At 42.3% G+C, this 21,611-nt stretch overlaps 1 long non-coding RNA gene across 1 annotated transcript in view; it reads left to right on the forward strand.

The window, feature by feature from the left end:
• Positions 1 to 21,611, forward strand: part of LOC120389451 — a 28,108-nt gene continuing 6,497 nt past the window's right edge. Inside the window, exon 1 of the long non-coding RNA XR_005590931.1 lies at positions 1 to 98. This is a non-coding gene — a long non-coding RNA (uncharacterized LOC120389451). The remainder of the gene's footprint in view (positions 99 to 21,611) is intronic.

Genomic DNA, 21,611 nt, shown 5'->3' on the forward strand with positions numbered 1-21,611 from the left:
GAATAGGAAGATATATAAAGAAAGAGCTAGAATGTAGCATAAAAGGTTTCCTGCCAGCAGCACCTTTGGAGTCTGGAGGCTGCGTCTGAGAAAGAGAGGTGGGTTGGGAAAGCCAGGGAGCTAGTAAGATAAGCAAAAAAAAAAAAATAAAATAAAAAAAAATTCTGCAGCAGAAAGAGAGAGAAAAGCTGGAGAGGAGCAGAGCTGACTGACCAGTAACTGAACAGCAGCAGCAGTGATTTTTAAAAGAAAACAGCAATGGATTTATAGAATAAGCTTAATATTCTTTTAATTATAGTTTAGTATAAGTATAATATAGGATAGTATATAGGTTAGTATGTGTATGCTTGAAATGTGGGTGTATATTTTCTCTATGTAGACTTCAAAGTAATTTAAGATCCGCCATCAGCAATTTGTTGCAAACTGGCCACTTGCAACAAATTGCTTCACATAGAATCATTTGAACTATACTGTGTATTGTAGTATAAGTGCTCTTTAACTTGCAATAAGGTATTTGTGTCTCAGGGGTTTTGTGCCTTGTTTAGGCTTTTTAGATCATATTGTAGTAGGGATTATTAGTTACTTTACTATAAAAAATACTTTGTTTTGGAAAGAACACTGCCTGTGTCAGTTACTTTATCGGAAGGTTATACCTGTGTCCTTTAGTGTTTTCCTTAGGAACCCCGGGAATTTTTATCTTGGGAAGAACAGACCAAGGGGGCAATAGGCAGGTTATTATAGAGTGCCCCAAAATCCAGTTTTTGTGGTAACTGGGGGAAACTGGGACTTGAAGCCCAACTTTGTGGTTTGGGTTCATCTCTAATATGAAGCAGTTTTGAGGGAAGAAAAAGTAACCAGAGAAAGAATTCAAAATCAATTAATTATAATTACTTACATTTAGATGCGCCTTTCATCCAACCAAAAGGAAATGAATGTTTCACAAATTCTCTCTTGTTCACACACACGTAGATATCTGTCTGGCCAGAGAGGGTGAGAATGACTGTAGTCTAATGGTCAGTTTATTCACCTGGGAGACCCAGGTTCCAACCCCTGTTCCAATCAATATTTAAGTATTTTATATGAACTGGAACAGCTTCAGCAGAGAGAGCCACCCCAAAACACCCTATATCCTGATGGAAGGTGGGAGACGTTGGGTCAAGATTCTGCTTCAAATCAGGCAGACCAAGGAATTGAACCTATGTCTCCCACCTCTCAAGGGTGTGTCCCGGCTATGGTGTGTAAGTGGGGCACTATGCCCTTCTTGGTTGTCTTTTCTGCAGGGGAGGCATGCTCTGCGCATGCCTATCAGATCAGGCCCTCTAGGCAAGAGAGGTGGGAGAATACCTAATTTGAGAATCCTGCAGGAGCTCAAGTTTGAGTGAGTTGCTGAGCAGCTCGGTGGTGTCAGGGTGTAGGTGGCTGTGCACGTGCACAGTCGCATAAATGTAGGTGCCTAGAGAACTTTACAGGCAGAAACTTATATGCCTACAAGGTAAGGCAGCAGTTAAGTACCTAAATCCCCTTGTGGATCTAGCTCCCAGATCTCAATTAAATTCCCATTGAAGTTTGATGCTTACTATCATGAATAGTCCCATTGAATTAAATGGGAGTACCAGGATTAGTTATCTGCAGTGCTGTTGGTGCAGTATTGTCCCACAACATTAGAGAGACAAGGTGGGTGAGGTAATATCTTTAACTGGGCCAGCTCCTGCTGCTGAAAGAGACAAGCTTTCGAGCTACACAGAGCTCTTCTTCAGCTGTAGGAAAAGTATTCAGTGTCACAGCTAAATGCATGGTGGAACTGAGAGCAAGTCTACACTTAAAACGCTGCATCAGCGCAGCTGCCCCAATGCAGCTGCACGTTGTAGCACTTCAGTGAAGACACTCTAAGATGACAGGAGACAGCTCTCCATTGGTGTAGTTAATTCACCTTCTTGAGAGGTTGTAGCCATATCAACAGGAGAAGTACTGTTTACACAGGGGTTAGGTTGGCATAACTACGTCACTCAGGAGTGTGGATTTTTCACACCCCTGAGTGATGTAGTTGTACTGATATAGATCTGTAGCATAAACCAGAAGTGATTGTTTAGCATAAATAGTTAACACATGCTCTAAGAGACCATTCAAGGTGAAGTGTCCTGTTAACACCTCTGTAGTCATAGGACAAAAAAGAGGACTCGTGGGTTACAGACTGTTGTAATAATAATTTTGTGAAAAGTGTTCGGCCCTGGCCAATATGGTGTTTTTGTCTTTTATAATATTTCTGTGTGAGTTCACTCGAGAGTGTAGCAATTGTTGGTTTCACACACATAGTTGTTGTTAGGGCATTTAATGCACTGCATGAGGTACACCACATGTTGTAATAGGCATGTGTAGGAGCCATGGATCTTGAAAGTTGTGTTGTAGGGAGCGGGTATACATCAACATAGCAATGGAGCTATGTCAGTAAGTTTTGCATTTATTGTTCTGGAAGGGTCTGTTGCCACTTTGAGTTGGTGGGTCCTGGTCTGTGGCGAGCTTGCTTCTGATGATGAGCTTGGTGATGTTGGGTTTTTTTGAAGGCCAGAGCTGGGGTTTGGGAAAGATTTATTTCATGATGTGGCCCCCATCGAGTGTGGTTTGTAACTGTTTGATGATACCTAATAGAGGTTCCACTGTGGGGTGGTGACAACTTCAGGAGTGTGGTGAGAGGCCTTTTTTAGTTGTTTGTTTACTTTGAAGAAGGTTCTCTTGGGGTGTTTGGGTGGCCCATTCCATGATGCGATTTACTGCTCTGATGCAGTGTCCTTGTTTGGTGAAGGTGGTTTTAAGTATTAATGCTTGTATCCCAGACTTTCGCCTCTGTGGTATCTGAGTGTCTAGCTGTAGAAAACAGATTTCTTAGTGTGTTTGGGTTGGTTACAGGGTCTGTGAAGGTAAGTGTGGTGATCTGTTGGTATCTTGTATATAGTTGTCTATAGGGTTCCGTTGTTGAAGTTGATTATGGTGTCCAGGAAGTTGATCTTGGTACAGGAGAATTCTAGAGAGAGTTTGATGGCTGGGTTTTTGAAGTTGTGGTACAAATCAAGGAGGGAGTTTAGGTCATCTGTCCAGAGGATGAAAATATCATCAATAAATCTCAGGTATATCCTTTGTTTTGTGGTGCATTTGTCCAGAAATTCTTCTTCAAGGTGGCCCATGAAGATGTTGGCATATTGCAGAGCCATCCTAGTACACATGGCTGTTCCCATGGTTTGGACAAAGTGTTTGTTGTTGAAAGTAAAAGTGTTATGGGTGAAGATAAAATGGATGAGTTTGGCAGTATGTTGTGGGGGGAGGGCGGAGGAATATCTGACTGTTGCCAATTGTCTTGTAGATATTTGAGGCAGGCAGTGATGCTGTCATTGTGAATAGGGAGGTGACATCCATGATGGTGAAGATGGTGTTTGGAGGGAGGTTGTTATTGTAGTGGAATTTCTGGAGGAAGTCAGGTGTGTCCTGGAGGAAGCTGGCCATTTGTGAGGTTAGTGGTTTGAGAATGGTTTCTGTGAGTCTAGATATTCCTTCAGTAAGAGTGTGATGGCCAGATATGATGGGTCTGCTTGGATTACCTTGTTTGTACATCTTGGGAATCATGCAGAAGGTCCCTGGGGTGGGAGTTCATGGGGGATGAGGTTGTAGAATTTCTCTTGGAGTTGTTTGGGAAAGGATTTGTTACATCCTTAAATTCCTGGGTGAATTATGACATCCCCTTTGTCTGCTGGTTTTGTCACCATCTAGAGGTTGGATTTCAGGGTCTGTATAGCTGTCCTCTTGGCAGTGGGGACATTGTGGTAGATGTGATGTTTGCTAAGGATTTCAGTCAATTTTTTCCCCTTAACCAATCAATATAATTATCAAGAGTGTGGTTAATTATGACAGTAAGTACTATGCTTGGTATTAAGTGTTTACACAATTGGGTCTTTACATAGTTACATAGATGGACAGAACCAATATCAATCCATGAATTCCTTCATATCTATCTATCTATCTATCTATCTATCTATCTATCTATCTATCTATCTATCTATCTATCTATCTATCTCCACAAAAACAAAACAAAACATCCCTCTCACCCCAAAAACCAAAAAATTCCCATAGCTTTTAAATTTCATCCCCCCAGGCATCTCTATATTGTATTATTGAAAGCATGAGTCTCTTCTAAGAATTCTTGTGAATATTATTATTATTTCTATTATCGTAGCACCTGGGGCTCCTAAACCAGATTCATCATGTCAGCATGACATGCTGAACCTCTTAGCTAGCTCTTAACCAATGCATTCTGACTGATTGAGGGCCCCTGATAAACAGCCTGAGTAACAGGCAGTGCCTTAGAAGGGACAGGCTTTAGAAGCAGCCTACAGGCAACCAAACAAAAGAGGAGGGGAAAATGCTGTATCCTTAATAATTCCTTAGCAAACTAGCCAGCATGGATAGCAATAGATTCACCAATCCTAAACTCAACATGGCATGTATTTAGTGAAGTAGAACCTGGCACTAGCAGCCCCCATCCATTTTAAACATAGAGTTTCAATCCCTGTGAGCAAGCTTCTGCAATGAAATGCATCACGTTAAGATTAAGAAAGGGAAACATTCCCCAATATGTGCTGCTAAGAAGAACTAAAAAGCAATGAAATCTACACTGAGGGCCAGTCAGTGTCCCACTGCTCCATAGGTGGATCTCCCATCCTTCACATAACCTTCCCAGCAAAGTCACAACCCCTCCTAGCACCCTGGACACAAGACACCACAAAATGGGAAGAAAGGAGGTGAGATTGCACCCCATTCCTTATCTCCTTACTACCTAGCAGAACTGGCCGGCATTCAGGAGGAGTATGTGTCATCCCCTGAAGAGATGTAGTGACAGGAGCACTTGCGTTGCATGCTGAGGAGATCTGAGAGGCATCAGCTTCCCTGCAACAGAGGCCAGTGGCTATAAAGTATCACTGAGCTCTCATTCCATTCCATGTCCTCTGCACTGCAATAAAGCAAAATATCTTTGTCTTTTCATAGGCTATGAGGTGGAAAAATCGTTAGACTTGGCCAAATAGGGTTTCTATCTGGAGATAGGCACTCAGGTTACACACAGACACCTCCCATTCAAATGTGCTGTTTTGTATAGTACTTGTTTATCACACACAAGTGATTGTCAGAACAGGCAAATGTGGCTTTTCCACAAACCACATGCCTTTGCATAAATTTTGCAGGCAAAACTTAGATGTCTTTGAAAATTTGGCCTCAAAATTACGGATTGGGCTGTCACTATACTTGTTAGATTGTTAGTCTCTGTGAGAAGCCAGAATTGTAGTGACTAGCACTATTTGAAGAACACATTTTAGTCAAGTATCTGCAATTCATCACTTATTTTTTATCTTAAAAAATACCGAATTTCCTGATTTTTAAGGGAACTTCAGCTGCTCTATTATAGCATACATTTGCCTTCTCCTGAAGACAGCCTGATCCCCTTTCAGATGCATCCCCTTTGAGCTTGAAACCAGCAACAAGGGCCTCAAGAGGTTCAGTCAGAGAACTTTATGTTAAATCAATTCACAAATATTTGCAGGAGGCACCACTGCAAGTATGAGCAATGGCAGCTCCTCTGAGTAGCCAGGGTAGGCAAAACCCACACAATGATGTATTCTCTTTTCCTAATGGAGCGTTGCATAGATAATAATCAAATCACCCTTCCCAGTTTACGATCTCAGCACAGATCCGACAAGGTCACTTATATTTTCACTTCACTTTGAAAAATAGAGTAAAACATAAACAATACAATTGCTGTTAACCAGGTCATGCCTTCGTCTGCATTTTGTATACTGGTACAACAGTATCTTTAAAATGTCCTTTTCAGCACTGATCATTAAACTTGCATCAAAACATTTAGTAATATAATAATTTTCTTACAATTATGCAGCGGATCTCATCCCAAATAACCCTAAATTACTCTGCAGGCTCAACAGAAATAAACATAAAAACAATACACAAACACCACTTAAATCACTGAATAATGCTGTGCAACAACCATATTTGTGATATTGAGAACAATCAACTTGTTGGGATGGATACATATGCCAGGAAAGTCAGGGTGTCATGACATTTCCCACCAGTAAATTTCAATTCTTTGGGTTTTGTCCCAGAATTGACCGTGAAATCGTTAGCAATCATCACATCCTCCACAATGTCTCCACTGCCAATAGGACAGCTATACAGGCCCTGAAATCCAGCTTCCAGACAGTGACAAAAGTAGAGTTGGAGAGGGTTGCCAACTTTCAAATTGCACAAAACTGAACACCCTTGCCCCGCCCCTTCTCAGAGGCCCCACCCCCACTCATTCCATTCCCCCTCCCTCCAATACTCACTCTCCTCCACCCTCACTCACTTTCACTGGGCTGGGGCATGGGGTTAGGGTACAGGAGAGGGTGAGAGTGAGGGTTCCAGCTGGGGGTGTGGGCTCTGGGGTGGGGCCAGAAATGAGGGGTTCAGGGTGGGGCAGGGGGCTCCAGACTGGGCCAGGGGGGTGGTGTGCGGGTGGGGATGAGGGTTCCAGCTGGGGGTGTGGGCTCTGGGGTGGGGCTGAGGGGTTTGTGGTGTAGGAGGGGGCTTCAAGCTGAGGCTGAGGAGTTCAGAGCATGGGAGGAGGCTCAGGGCTGGGGCAGGGAGGGTGGGATGCAGGAAGGGGTGCAGGCTTCAGGAGAGAGTTTGGTTGCAGGAGGGGGCTCAGGGGTGGGGCAGGGGGGTGGGGTGAGGGTGGGGGTGAGAGCTCCAACTGGGAGTCTGGGGCTGGGGATGAGGGGTTTGGGGTACAGGAGGGGGCTTAGGGGTGGGGCAGGGGGTTGGGGTGTGGGAGGGTGTATGGGGTGCAGGCTCCGGGAGGGAGTTTGGATGCAGGAGAGGGTTCAGGGCTCAAGGACTAGATAAATTCATGGAGGATAGGTCTATCAATGACTATTAGCCAGGATGGGCAACGATGGTGTCCCTAGCTTCTGTTTGCCAGAAGCTGGGAATGGGAGACAGGGGATGGATCACTTGATGATTACCTGTTCTGGTCATTCCCTTTGGGGCACCTGGCATTGATCAATGTCAGAAGACAGGATACTGGGCTAGATGGACCTTTGGTCTGACCCAGTATGGCCGTTCTTATGTTCTTATGTAGGGCTGGGGCAGGGGTTTGGGGCTTGGAAGGGGGTGAGGGGTGTGGGCTCTGGGTGACACTTACCTCAGGCAGCTCCCAAATGCAGCCAGCATGTCTGCCTCCTAGGCAGAGGGGCCAGGGGGTTCTGCATGCTGCCCATGCCCACAGGCGCTGCGCCTGCATCTCACATTGGCCGCAGTTCCTGGCTAATGGGAGCTGTGGAGCTGGCACTAGGGGCGGGGGCAGTGCACAACACCCCCATGGCTGCTCCTGCACCTAGGAGCCAGACTTGCTGTCTGCTTCCAGGAGCCGTGCAGATCCTGGAGCTTGCCTTAGCTCTGCTGTGGGGGCCGACCAGACTTTTAGTGGTCCAGGCAGTGATGCTGACTGGAGCCAACAGGGTCACTTTTCGATCGGGTGTTCCAGTTGAAAACCGGATGCCTGGCAACCCCAGTGTTGGAACTGTTTGGGTTTCTTATAGTCCAGTGGCTTTCAAGCTTTTTTCATTTGTAGACCCCTAAAAAATTTCAAATGGGGGTGTGGATCCTTTTGAAATCTTAGACACCATCTGCAGACCCCCCAGGGGTCTGTGGACCACAGGTTGAGAACCACTCATCTATGGTCATGACAACCTTTTACACAAGCCCTTAGACATAGTCTGCAGACTTTCAGGAGTCCGCAGACCACAGGTTGAAAACTACTGTTACATTCAGTTTATTGTAGAGTTTTGACCTGATCAGGGCCTGATCCTGTGAGGTGCCAAGCACCAAGAATTTTCACATCACATATATAATGATCTTGAGGTTCATTAAACAACAAATAAGTGAATGAGAAAGGAACAAAACTTTTAGCGTATCCATGGTGAACTGCTACATAGCTACCCTTTGTTTTCAAACCAGGGCATGTCTTAAAATTCCTATATTCATAATACTGTCCCTTATGAGGGAGATTCTCTAAATTATAACTTTTCACAAACATATCTCTGCAACATATACATTTACCAATCAGGTTTTCCTTTTAAATTCAGCAAGTTGCTCAGGTTTTTCAAAGAAAAGCACTTCAAACATTGCATTCACTATTGTACATTTTCTTCTGATCAGGAGCCCATGTGTACTATGCCATGCACCTTATTTGCCATGGCATAGACAAAGCAATTGACTTGGTATATCTTGCTCTTGATGAAAAGCCCTGATGCAAAACAAGACAGCTTGAAATGGCAGATTCATTTGGATAATTTCCATCATCCTTTCAGAAAGAATTTTCTGTTCTTTTATTCATTCTTTATTTATCTTTTCAGGTGCTTCTGTGCCTGTAAAGCAGATTTTTTTTCTGCTTCATTAAATATTCCCATGGAGATAATAAATTTAATGCCACCACTTTGTACTCTTACATATTGCTTTTCTCACATAGATATCAATTGCCTTCAGACAGTGTGGTTACAGATAGGGGAACCGATGCACAGGATTTAAGCCCAAGGCCACAGTCCATGGCAGAGCCAGAAATATAGCTCAGGTCTCCTGACTGTGCAACAGTTGAAACTGGCCTCCTTCCTCAGCCTGCTTTGTTTTTTGCTTGCCTTCACCTTTCTCCACTTCTGTCAGTTTTCTTTTTCATTTCCTCTGCTTCAGGCTGGTGTGTTTTTCTACCTACACAGCCTTTTCTGAGGAACTGAGCAGGTCTCCATACTTTTCTCTGGATTTGGGGGAATTTCTCAGAGCTATTTCCAAAATCTGAGACCCTTTGGGGACATGGTAACAAGTGTAAAAATGATACTGAAATGATTTGAGATAAATAGTGTCCAAGTAGGTAGTCTACAAGCCTCATCTCTGGCCTGATTCTCTAAGTCCAGGATAGATTGTTTTTCTTTTTCTTTTCAGAGAAACCTAGGAGTTGATGAGAAGGAACTAGGGGTTAGTTGAGAGGAAAATCATAGGCTTTAAAATTCCTATTATAGGCCAGTATGTTGTTCTTTCCCTCTCCCTCCTGTATTTGTCTTCTCTTTCAGTTCAACCCTGACAGACCACCCTTTTGTGTGAGCAGCTCCAATGAATGGGGGCAATGAAAACAAACCCAACCCATACTGACCTGGACTTCACTTTTCTTTTATTCCTTTTCATTGTGCTTTTTCCATTTTCTGGCAGTAGGGTCCAGCCACTTCTGACACAACGTGGCCTTGTGAAACAAATAGGAACAAGGATCTCACAGAAGCATGTGTGCTAGCAAATTAGAAGTCAGAAGTGGTTTATTAACAAAGACTTGGAAGTGCCACTTGGAGGGGTCAGCATTACTTCTGGGTCTAGCGAGAATGACAGGATTCTTTTTTAAATGACATACCACCATGAATGCTATGCTGCATGAGACACCTGACGTGCAGATGGAGGCCATTTATAAAACAATCAAACAACTCCTCTCTCCAGCTTTTTCTTTGTTGAAAGATGTGTTTTGTTTTTCCTGCCCTTTTCCTGCTTGCTAATGGCCATGCTGTCTGCAAGACAGATTGATGGTACTGGCTATTTTGCAATGCATAAAACATAAAGGAGTTGTTTATATTTTGGAACATCTGGGAGAGGGTGGGGTTTTTTGGGGTTTTTTTTCTTTTTGGTTATTTTCTTTTTTCTCAGAAAAGGGAATTCCACAGCAACACCCAGAAAAAAGATTAAATCCAAACTCAAAACTGAAAATATTCTGCTACCCATAGTCTGTAATAATTTGCTATCCTCTTAGAAGCTTGAAACTAACATTTATGTCCCTATCCATTGTGTATTTTTCCACTTGGCAGAGGAGTCTTCTGGAGCACAAGCCAACATGGTTTAGTTTCATTTATGTGCTCGTTTGTGCACTAGCAGCACGGATAATGTCAGCATGGCTCTAGGAACTGTGTTTGTTATTTAACTTGTGTTGGCTGCAAAACAGCAGCACATAAAACATTGTGGATGCTTCATAAATTGACTATTTCCTCCCCCTTGAGCAATAAGGTGGCTTTAATTTTTACATTTTTCAAATACCAGGACACTCCACACCAAACTGTAACTGTGCTGAACAGAGATCATGCCTAGGGGTTAGAACCTGCTGGCTCTCTCAGTGACTACTTGTAGGTCTAGTTGTTTAACTTATTTCTGCCCAAGTTTTTCCATTACAAAATGAAATAATAATGCCTACTCATGGGCGGGTGTTGCTAGAATAAATTAATTTATGTTTGTAAGCATTTTCAGAGCCCTGGGTGAATGGTGCTGTTAAATTGCAATCGTTTATTAAATTGAATGTGCAGCCAATAGATCACATTTGTTTTGTTTGTAACAGTCCCTGAAAATGCTGGCTGAATAACAAGACATAGCCCTGTTAGGCCTTTCTTCATACCATCGTGTGTTTTATAGTTTGCCTTGAGTACCGTTATTGTACAGACCTGTGTTGCCATTTACAGTACATTTATGATATCAGCCTACTAATATGGCCCTGATAGAATGCTCAACTTCAAGCCTGTGAATAGTCCCATTGAAGTCAATAGTCCTGAATTTTTGTCCATTCCTGAAACTAAACCTGAATCTTAGTTGGTGTTAAGAAAGGATTACTTAAAATTTTGTTTTAAATTCTTGTGTGCCTTTATGTTTATGATGTCATTTTATTTTTATTAGTTTCATATACATGTACATCACAAAACATAGCAAATCTTCAGAGAATTAGGTGGAATTAACTACACAAATTAAACAAAACATGCAAAGACGCTATATGTATGTGTGTCTGAGAACTGGGGATTTGTTTGGCAAAACAGGATTGCACGGCTGGAGAACTAAAGAATGTAGTAACTGAACATGTGTCCAATGTTTGTAAGTTCTTTTTCACATTTATTCTTTTTGATGAATGCCTCAACAGTTTGGTTTCAATCAGAAGCAGGAGCACCAAAACAGCAACAAAAGAAAGGAACTGCTTAGTATTTTCAGCCAAGTTAAACGAAATGTTGAGAAACATAAGCTGGTTGATAGTGACTCAGAAAAATTTAAGATAATTTTTCTTAAATTTAAGATAATTTTTCTGATGTACCTCTGCAAACAGAAAAACTGTGAACTATATGCAGCCAAAGTTTGCAGAGATTCTCCAGGCCTTTCACACAGGTGAATTCTCAGGTGGTCATTAGGGGGTCAAGTGATGTAATCAGCACATTTGTTCATGTATGCACCCTAAATCAATGATGGTACCTGCACGTTCTTGTCCTGTGCATGATTAACTTGGCTGGAGGCTGGGTGTGAGAGCTGTGGGTCTGAACGGGGTTTCCTTTGTGTCACTTTTGTGGCCAAACATATTGAGTTTCCAGAATTTGGTCCTTTGAGTTTATCTGAAGTTTTTACCCTTTTGATGTTCACTTTAATACTTTTGTGAGAGTCCTAAATGAGAACTATGTATAGTACCAAGCACATATTTGTAAGCTTAACTAATAAAAATAATAGAGAGTAATTCTCCTGACAAGAGCAGTGCAAAAAATTCACATTGAACTTTTCAACTGAGCATTGGCTTTGAAGTTTGATGCTTTTGAGAACTTCATCCCATGCCTACAACATAAACAGAGGTAGTTAATACCAGCAAATCTTCTCCCAGTCCATTTATCCCCCCAACAGGTACCATTTCCTCTCCTGCAATAAGCCCTAGTGCTTTCCATCCTTAAGACTCACTGGGTAAGGAGGAGGGTGGAGTGGTTTCTTGGTGGTAAGTGGTATTTGGATTCAGGGGGTGAGACTGACTGCAGAGTCCTTTGTAAGTTTCCATTCAATCTAGAACCCCTAGCAAACCTGAGATATGTAGGTGTTCAGATAGTATGATGATGAATATGATACAGAAGAAACTTTCATAGTGGCCAATAGCACAGATAGAAGAACATTGGTTGGTTCACACCAAATTCTGTGATACAAACTGAAGAGATCAGTTTGCAAACTCAACCCTTGCAGTTTGGAAAGGGTTTCTTCCACCTTCTTCTGAAGCATCTGATATGGTATATTTTCAGAGACAGGTTACTGGAGTGGCTGGATTCCTGGTCTGCTCTCTGTGATGCCTGCAGACCAGGTACTAGCTCATGCCAGAGACCCAGGCCAATTCCCTTGTGTATTAGTATAGATAAAAGTGATTGTTAAATGTTTAAGAGTATATCTGGTATTTAAACTTCATGAAAACTAATGAGATGTTACTTGCATTGTTTTCACTTATCTTTTTGTATCCTATTATGTAGTAGCAAACATTTACATTGTGTATACTCCTGTAACTAAATAACCCAAAGGAGAAAGAAGCCTTGTAGAATGCAAATGAAGAAACATATTAGAAAAGAGCTATGACTGGCGGTCAAAGACTCAAAAGTCATTCCTCACTCTGTCATCAAAGGAAAAGCATATGTGGGTAGTGACTTTGTCAGCTTGTTTTCTGTGAGAAGAAGCTATAAGTATGGATTCAGAGAAAGATCCTTAATCTCCAGACTGTTTGGACTCTTAAATGGTACCTTCAAAAGACTTTTGGGAAACTGGAAGTTTATTACATCACTGCCACCATTTGGAATTACAAACTGTGACTTATCCATGCATATATTTTCCCTTCTTTAACCTCTCAATAACTCCCACTTCCTTTTCTTAGCTAATAAACCTTTAGTTAGTTTACTATAGAATTGGCTACCAGCTTGTCTTTGGTGTAAGATCTAGAGTAGCAATTGAAATGGGGTAAGTGACTAGTCTCTTGGGACTTGACCCAGTCCAGTTTTTCTGGGTGGTAAAATAGACTGGAGTGTCTGAGGGGTCTGTCTGTGACTTCATGAAAAGGCTGTTATAATGATCCAGGAGTTCACATTTGTCATTGGCTTGGTGAAGTCTAATTATAGAACAAACCACTGGTTTGGGGTGTCTGCCCTGTTTTTTGACAGTCTGCTCTGAGGTAGGCACTCACAGTTGTGAGCCACTCCAGACAGCACGACAATCTCATATGGCAATACCTACGTTCCTATGACATTGACTTGGATTGCAAGGAGCCAGTGATTGTTAATATGCAATATTATCAACATTGCTAGATCAGGGGATTAGATCCTTCCAGGTGTGATGATCCCTGCCATCATTTGTTCACATGCCCACTGCTTCTCTCTCGCACTGTATGACTTGAGGGGGCTGCTCCATCTTTTTGGCTGGGCCATCCGGCCAGGTCATTATGTGTTTTCTCCTCCTGGGGGTATCAGAGTCCTAATGGACAAACTGTCTCAGGCAGTCTTCTGCTCCACTGCCCAATCTGTAGCACTTCCCCAGTGGCTGATAGGGGAACCCCGACATGACCGCTAATATGGGTTCCAGCTCAGGGACCCTCTAGTCAGGTTTGCAACACCCACCTTGCTGCCATTTCCCTGAGCCTTTTCCTACTGTGCCTCTCTCAGTGTCACAGGGTTCAGCCACTTTCCCACTCCAGTCTTTTCTCTTCTTCCACTCCCCACACATCATGCACAGAAATACTTCTCTCTTCTTGGGCACCAAATGGCTTCCCTCCTCTTTTTCCGATACATCCCTCAAAACTAACTTTTCCCATGAGGCCTTTCAACAAACCACACACACTGATTTTTTTATTTGAAAGAAAATACTTGCATTGCTTGAAGTTTGGACCTTCTTTCTGTGAGCCTTGTCTGTTTGCACTTTAATCTGCATCAGATATAACACAACAAGTTTGTGAGGTATTATCTGTGATTAGACCAACTTCTGTTTATGAGTGAGACAAGATTTTGTGCTTACACAGAGCTCTTCTTCGAGTCTGATAGGCAGTTTCTGTGGAGAAGGCATCATTTTTTCTACTGTACAATACTGAGTGTGCTGACAGCACTCAACAAATAGTTTATATAGAAAGCAAATTAACTATTTCACTATTTAAAATAGCAGCCCTGAGTCTGAATTTCCTTGCTCTTTGGTTGGGGGAGGAGAGGGAACCCTTTAACATTATTAAAATATCAGCTGATGTCAGAACAGTCTTTGCATGTCATACTTTGGCAATGGCCTTCTTTTTATTTAAACGTATATGTGAAGGACTGCACATTATGTACGTATTAAAGGAATTTAAGATAGGAAATCTTTAGAGTGGAAGTAAGACCTTTTATGTAAGTATTATGTTCAATTCTGATTAGAAAGAAAGTTTTAAATGTTTGTGGAGTGTCTCCAATTAATTTTATAACTAATATTATCTTGAAAGAGTATAAACAAGACATAAAAAACTAAACAAACCAACTTCTTTTCTTTTTGCTTGTTTATTTATATTTTAAAAAGGAGTTAATGTAAAATTAGACCTACATTTAATAGATATCTTCTTAGAATAATAGCATGTACACATTTTTTGAAACGAAAGCAATGTTAATGTTATATAACTCACCACTTGATTTTTTTCAATCACAAAAACTAATAAAAGTTCATCATCAAGTATGATTCATATGCAAATTTTCAAGAGCTATGTAATTTCTTGGCACATTATCTTGTACTAAAGCACCCTGCTTGTCTAACCTTGATTTAATTGTGCTCTGTGCATAAGCAATGACCTCACTTAGGTCATGAATCTCTGAATCAATGAAGCAAAAAGTACCACATTTAACCTTGCCATTAATGGCAAAACCTTAAAGGGTACTTGTATTGTGTTTTTTAATGTAACATGATTATTTTTTCTGACATAACTAGATCTTCTTCCTCTTTAAGAAAGAGAATTTTTAAAAATGAATTGTACATGAAGTAACCAGTTAGGCCATTTAAACCCATAAGAGAACTCCATACATTGAATGAAACTGACAGTTCATATGTATTCAATTTCACTGACACAAAGTGAGGATTTGCAATGTCGATTTAATTAGGTAATATTGACTGCAAATTGTGCTGGCATGTCATAGTTTTGTTTGCAAGAAGCTAGAGTTAATAGGAATTGCATTAAAAACAAAATATAAATGGGCATATAACAGATCTCAAATTGCTATTATAATTTTGTACACTGCTTCCAGCAGTGACACTGGAGTGGGATTATTTAGAGATTTAGTGGGTTTACAGAACACTTACAGCTGACAATGACTAGACAGGCAGACAGCTGGGACTACTGCTACTGACAAATTTAACTCTTAAAAGAAAAATATAATTACGTGATACCTTATTATGCAACTAGGGTTACATCTACACTACGAGCTAGGGGTGTGATTCTCTCACTGAGCGACTATGCTAAGAATAGTAGTGTATTTGGTAGCACAGGTAGCTGCAGCAGCAGCAGCACCATACTAGCCACCCCGAGTATAAACCCACCTGCATGGCATGTGTACGTAGCTGGGGTTGCTAGCCCATGCCACTGCTGCCCATGCTACCACTGCTTCGCTGCTATTGTTAGTGTGCTAGATCAGATGAGAGCTACCTGACATAGCCATAGATAGTCTATGTAGAAACATTCACATTACTGTTATCCCTACTTCCCTTTCCATCTCCTTCCATTTGTTTGTTTCACTCAGATGTTGCACCTATTATTTGTATTACTGTAGCGCCTAGGGGCCCTAGTCATAGACCAGGACCAGGACCTAGTCCTAAAACATAGATAATGAGATATTTGGGCAGGGACTATCTCTTACAGTATGTTTCTATAGCACCTGGCTTCAGAGACCAGAGTGAGTGTGTGTGTATATGTGTGTGTAAACTATATATATACACATACAATCATAGAAATGTAGAGCTGGAAGGGACTTTGAGAAGTCATCAAGTCCAGCCTCCTGTGCTGAAGGAGGACAAAGTTAACCTAGACCTTCCCTGACAGGTGTTCTTAAAAACATTATAGATAGAAAAACTTCCCAAAACAAAATACTCCACTGCATATGCTTCTCCTCCTGGGGAGAGGATAACAGACTAAACAACATGACAGATGTTAGTCATGTTGCTTATTGCTACATTGAAAGGCACTCATACTACAGTGAAGTGTGTGGTACAAGAACTTAGACAGAACAGAATCTTTTTTGCAGCTTCTACATGCTATTCCCATACAGATACAAAATAAATAATAAGATTTAGGTGATAACTGTCTCAAACGTAGATTTTAAAAATGTGAGAACTTAATCCTTATCTTTAAAAAAAAAGTGAGATGTTTAATCATTAGGCCTGATCTAGCATGTTCTGAGAACCTCAGGCATTATTTCCATGATTAGGAAATCTTCCCATCCTGGAATTTTGGAAAGCATACATCCTAATATATGTCCAGATGCAAAACGGATTGGAAAGATAAATAGAAGGGGTTGCTATTCCTCCTTATATTTGGGGTGTTTGCACTACTTTACCAGTCCCAAATCTAGGGCTGGCAGTGAAGAGATCGTGTATGCTCACAGGGTTTTGACTAAACATTTGTGTTTCAAGGTTTCTTTGTTAATTTTTTCCCTTCCAGTATTTGTTAAATAATAATAATCAAATGCTAGAAAAAACACTGGAAAAAATAGGTACTCAGATACTACAGTAATGGGCAGCTGTATGAAACCCTAAAATAGTAGCTAAAATTAATTTAAAAAACCCATTACAATTATTATGAACAAAACAGGTGATAAGGTGCTAATCTGTATAGTTGACTTAAAACACAAAAACCATATAAAATATATGTAACCCATATTTTATATAAATAATCCCTCTGTAGCAAAGCTGTTTGCCATAGTCTGTATTGCAACAATGTTAAAGTATAAATCTCCCAGTTCTAACTCTGTGAGGGGTTCTCCCTATTTTTGCTTGCTCATTGCATCTTCCTTTCAGGGTATAACTTCATTGCAGGCTTACTTCAGTTTCTTACCCAGGTTTTAGCCAAATCCCCTATACTTGGCCTCACACAAAACCCTTATGATCAGGCTTAGATGTGCTTTGAACCCAGGCTTGTTGGCTTGGCTGAGGGTACAGGTTAGAGCCGGGGTGGTTGTAGGGAGGGGTGAGGAGGCCGCCAACTGTCAGAGGAAGCCAAACTGTTTGGCTTTCTTTTTTTACTTGGCAGCTCCATTGCTAGAAGGGGGAGGGAGGGGATGAGACAAAGTAGGAATTTTCCGTAACATTTTTTATGGATCCTATGTGTGCCTTAGTTTCCCTCTTACTCTGCCTTGTTACCTAGTGGAAGAAAAAAAGGGTTAAATCTGCATTTAGGGGCAGCACAGAGCATGAGGTGAGTGTGGTGCCTTGTTGTCTGGGCTGCAAGGAATAGGATTGTTAAGGAACTGACTGGAACCTGCTGAAAGCTACCCATATCAATGCAAAATCTGAACGAGACAATGGAAAGCCCCATTGATCAGAACATTGACACCTAGCAACCAATGACCCCAAGGAAGGAGGTCCCTGTGCACCCCAGTAGGGAAGCTGAGCAGAGACTCCAGCTCAAGAGATGGGATGAGCAGGGGATAAATTGTAGGCTTCTGGAGGAGGCTTGCTGCTCCCTCCTAGGACTGACTAGGGAGGCTGAGATGGAATCTACTGCAGGTGGGCTGGTGGTTTGCTCTGGCTCGACTAAAATGGAGTGTGCTTTAATGTTTATTTCTCTGTGCTAACCTAAGGACTCCCAGTGTTTTGTTCCAGTTGCCTAATAAATCCTGCTCTGTTTTGAAAAGGCAGTTTATCACAGCAAATACTGGCTGGAGGGCATTAGTCCCTGAGTGCATCCAAGTCCTTAACCGGGTTTCTAGTTCAGCTAGACTTGCTGAGCAGAACTCAGTGTGAAGCAGGATTGCTGGAGCCCAGAGGCTCAGTCTAGGAGGTGGAGAGGGTGTGTGGCTAACTCTGGAGCAAGAGTGAGACCCCTTGGGGGTCTGGCACACTAACAGGGTTCCTCTGAGAGACTGTAAAAAGCTGGAGCATAGCATAGCATAGATCCTGTGGATCTGTAACAGGAGGAAAAATGTTTTCTGCTCTGGCCAGCAAAATGGCTGGGGCTGCTCTTGGTTAGCGCCTTGGTTTCGCTGTAAGACAGGGTCAAACCTACCTACTTTGCAATGGGGATGTAGATAAAGCCCAGGTTGTGTAGCTCAGGTTTTGATAACCCTTCAATGCCATCCCATAATTCCCCAGGTCTATTTTTTCCCACCCCTTCTACCTCTACAAACAACTTATTATAAATATGCTTATTTATATTGTAAAATTATTCCAAAACAAAACACTCCTCTGCACTCTTCTCCCCTTCTATGCACTGGGTGCTTCCTCCTAGTTTATACACACCTTTGTGGCATCATGCACCTTGTCTGTGCATCCCATGCTAGTGTTCATGAACCTGCCTTTGTGACTGACCAAGGACTGCATAATGATCAAGTAGTACCCTTTATGGTTGACACATACATGTGCTCCTTGAAGCAGGCAAACTTTGGGCACATGAGCCATAGCATAGAATCATAGCAATGTAAGGCTGGAAGGGACCTTGAGAAGTCACCTAATTCCCTGCATTGAGGTGGGAATAGGTGTACCTAGACCATCCCTGACAGGTGTTTGTCTAACCTGTTCTTAAAAACCTCCAGTGATAGGGATTCCACCACATCCCCAGGTAACTGGTTCCAGTGCTTAAATATCTGTATAGTTAGAAAGTTTTTCCTAATATCCATCCTAAATCTCCCTTGCTGCAAACTAAGCTGATTACTTCTTGCCCTACCCTTGGTGGACATGGAGAACAATTGATCACAGTACTTACATTTTACATATTTGAAGACTTATGTCCCCTCTTAGCCTTCTGTTTTGTAGACTAAACATATCCAGTTTTTGACATCTTTCCTCATCAATCCATGACTTTCAGCGGCCTCCATGACTTCAGCCTGCAGTGGTCAGGAGCTGAAGGGCCCCCCACTGGAGCAGGAAGCAGTGGGGGAACTCCGCAGCTCCCTGCCGCTGGTGGATGAACCCCTCAATCTCTCTGCTGCTGCCGGCGGCAGTGGGGAATCACCCAGCTCCCTGCCATCAGGGACAGTGGGGGACCCCAACAGCTCCCTGCTGCCCAGGGCAGCAAGGGACCCCCCCAGCTCCTGGTGGGCAGTGGTGGGGAACCCCCAGCTTCCTGCTGCCCAGGGCAGCTCTGTGGAGGAACCCCTGTATTCCCTGCTGCTGCGGCAGCTCCTGGCCCCCATTCGTGGCGAGGAACCCTGAGCTCTGAGCTCCTGCGGCTGGCCAGGAACACCCACAGCTACAAGCACAAGGGGTACCCTGCAGCCCCCAGTTGCTACAGGCAGGTCCTAATCTCTGCAGTTGCCCCGTTTGAAGTAGTGTGGGGATCACAGATTCCCATTTTGTCAGGGATATTTTTAGTAAAAGTTAAGGACTGGTCATGACTTCTGTGATTTTTTCTGTTTTGCCTGTGATCTGTCCTTGACTTTTACTAAAAAAGTCCATGATAAAATCTTAGCCTTACTCATGGGTCATGTTTTCTAAAGCTTTTATAATTTTTGTTGCTCTCCTCTGCATTTGTTCCAGTTTGTCCACATCTTTCTTAAAATGTGGTGCCTAAAACTGGACAACTACTTCTTTTCACTGAAGGCAAATAAGTCCGTTCCCACTTTTTCCCATGGTTGGTGGATAGCTCAGATGGTAAGAGAGTCTCTTTCTGCCAGAGGTTTTCACACAACACACAGATGTCACACCTTTCTATCAAGGAGTGGAGTTGTGTATTCGTTCTCAGCACATAATCACACCCTTTAATCCATCTCAGACAGCTCTCAATACCCAGATGTGAGGTATGTATTTTTTGCATGACATCCTTACATAATGAGATGGAGCAACCGCTCTCTGATCTCTAAATATGATTTCATCCTGCACACTCAGCTCATCTTTAATTTGAAAATATGGTTCTGCTCCTACCTGTCCTTGGCTTTTCTCTTCTACTCTGCCACTATCATTCTCTTGACTGTCTTTTCCATAGGCTCATTGATTTTATTTGGCTTGCATCAGCTTCGCTGTTGACACTGGGAGACTGACTTCATTAACATGCTGCACTAAGTCCCAATCCTCTTCCTCTCACACACTGATGATGGGTAAATATGACCTACTCCAGGTGTAAACTAATACCAGTGATCATCCTGGACAATATCTTGTCTCTATCTGGTAGCACTGGAAGTGCATCAACATGCACTGTAATCTCTTTGGAGCACTCATGGCTTTGTCATGATTGCCTGTAGAGGTGTATCGTCTGATTGAACTCTTAGTGGGTGGCCATAGGTGTATTGATGAAATTGTTCCACTCCAAATACCACAGCCAGAAGATCTTTTTCAATTTGGGTGTACCCCTGTTCAGTCTGCTGCTGGCATGAGTGACTGCTCCTGAAAAGAGTGACACCCAATTCTTTCCTCCAGTACATCACATGGGATTGTCATGTGGCTTTTCTGGCTGGTAGTACTTCAGGACAGGGGCATCTGTTATTTGTTTCAGAGTGTCAAATGCTTGCTGTTGGGGACTTCCCAGTCCCATTCAACATACTGTCTTGTGAGCTGATGTCTGGGATCCACTACTTCTGTCAGGGTGGACAGAACTTGGTCTTTTCTATGAAGCTCTGTGTCCCTTTTGCATCCACTGGAGTTGGCTTGTCTCTGTCTCGATCTTGTTGGGATCAGTCTTCAGTCCCTCTGCTGTGAATAAACATTCACTGTATGTCATCTCATGCTATCTGAGTCACATTTTTTTCTGGATTGAAAATTTTATATCCTTGTCTCTGCATCACTGTAGAAAAGCTTGTAGTTTTCTCTCATGGTCTGATTCAGCTTCAGTATCATTGTTACATTCACCTACAATGAGGATATCATCCATAATTATTTTCACCCCAGACAATCCTTTCACCACTTGGGTGAGACTTCTCTGGAACACCTTTGGTGCAGGACTTATGCTTATTGGCATGCACAGACATCTGTTGCAACCAAACGGTGTTGCAAAGTTTGTCAGCATGCTGAACTCTTTATCCAGGCATATGTACCAAAACCTGTCCCTTACTCACAGACTGTAAAGATTCTGGCTTTGGCGATTTCTGGCCAGATATCATCCATGGTGGGCAGTGAATAGCAGTATCTTTTCAAAGCCAGGTCCAGGGCTTTGGGTTTATGCAGATGCATAATTTGCCTGATGGCTTCTTTCCCACCATCATGCTGCTTACCCAGGCTGTGCTGCCTTTACAGGTGCTTTGATACCACTGCTCTACAGACAGGGCTGGATTAAGGCATAAGCTAACTAAGATAGAGTTTAGGGCCTTGCAATATGAGGGGCCTTGAAAAAAGAAAAAGCTCACTCCATTTCAAATGTTATCAAAATCTATTGATCAATAAAGGAGATATGGGAAAAAGAAGATTCTCTCTAAATATAGACATTTTTGTTCAAATATGACAAAAATATACACATCTGGCTACACAAATACCCTTACCCTATCCTTACCCTTCACTAATTGTTCATTCTTGAGAGGCGGGAGGCCAGTGCTGAGAAAAAAAACAATAATTGCACTTGTAAAATTAGTATTTCTATGAGTAAGTCT

This window comes from Mauremys reevesii, linkage group 1 (assembly GCF_016161935.1).
Source record: "Mauremys reevesii isolate NIE-2019 linkage group 1, ASM1616193v1, whole genome shotgun sequence".
NCBI lineage: Eukaryota > Metazoa > Chordata > Testudines > Geoemydidae > Mauremys > Mauremys reevesii.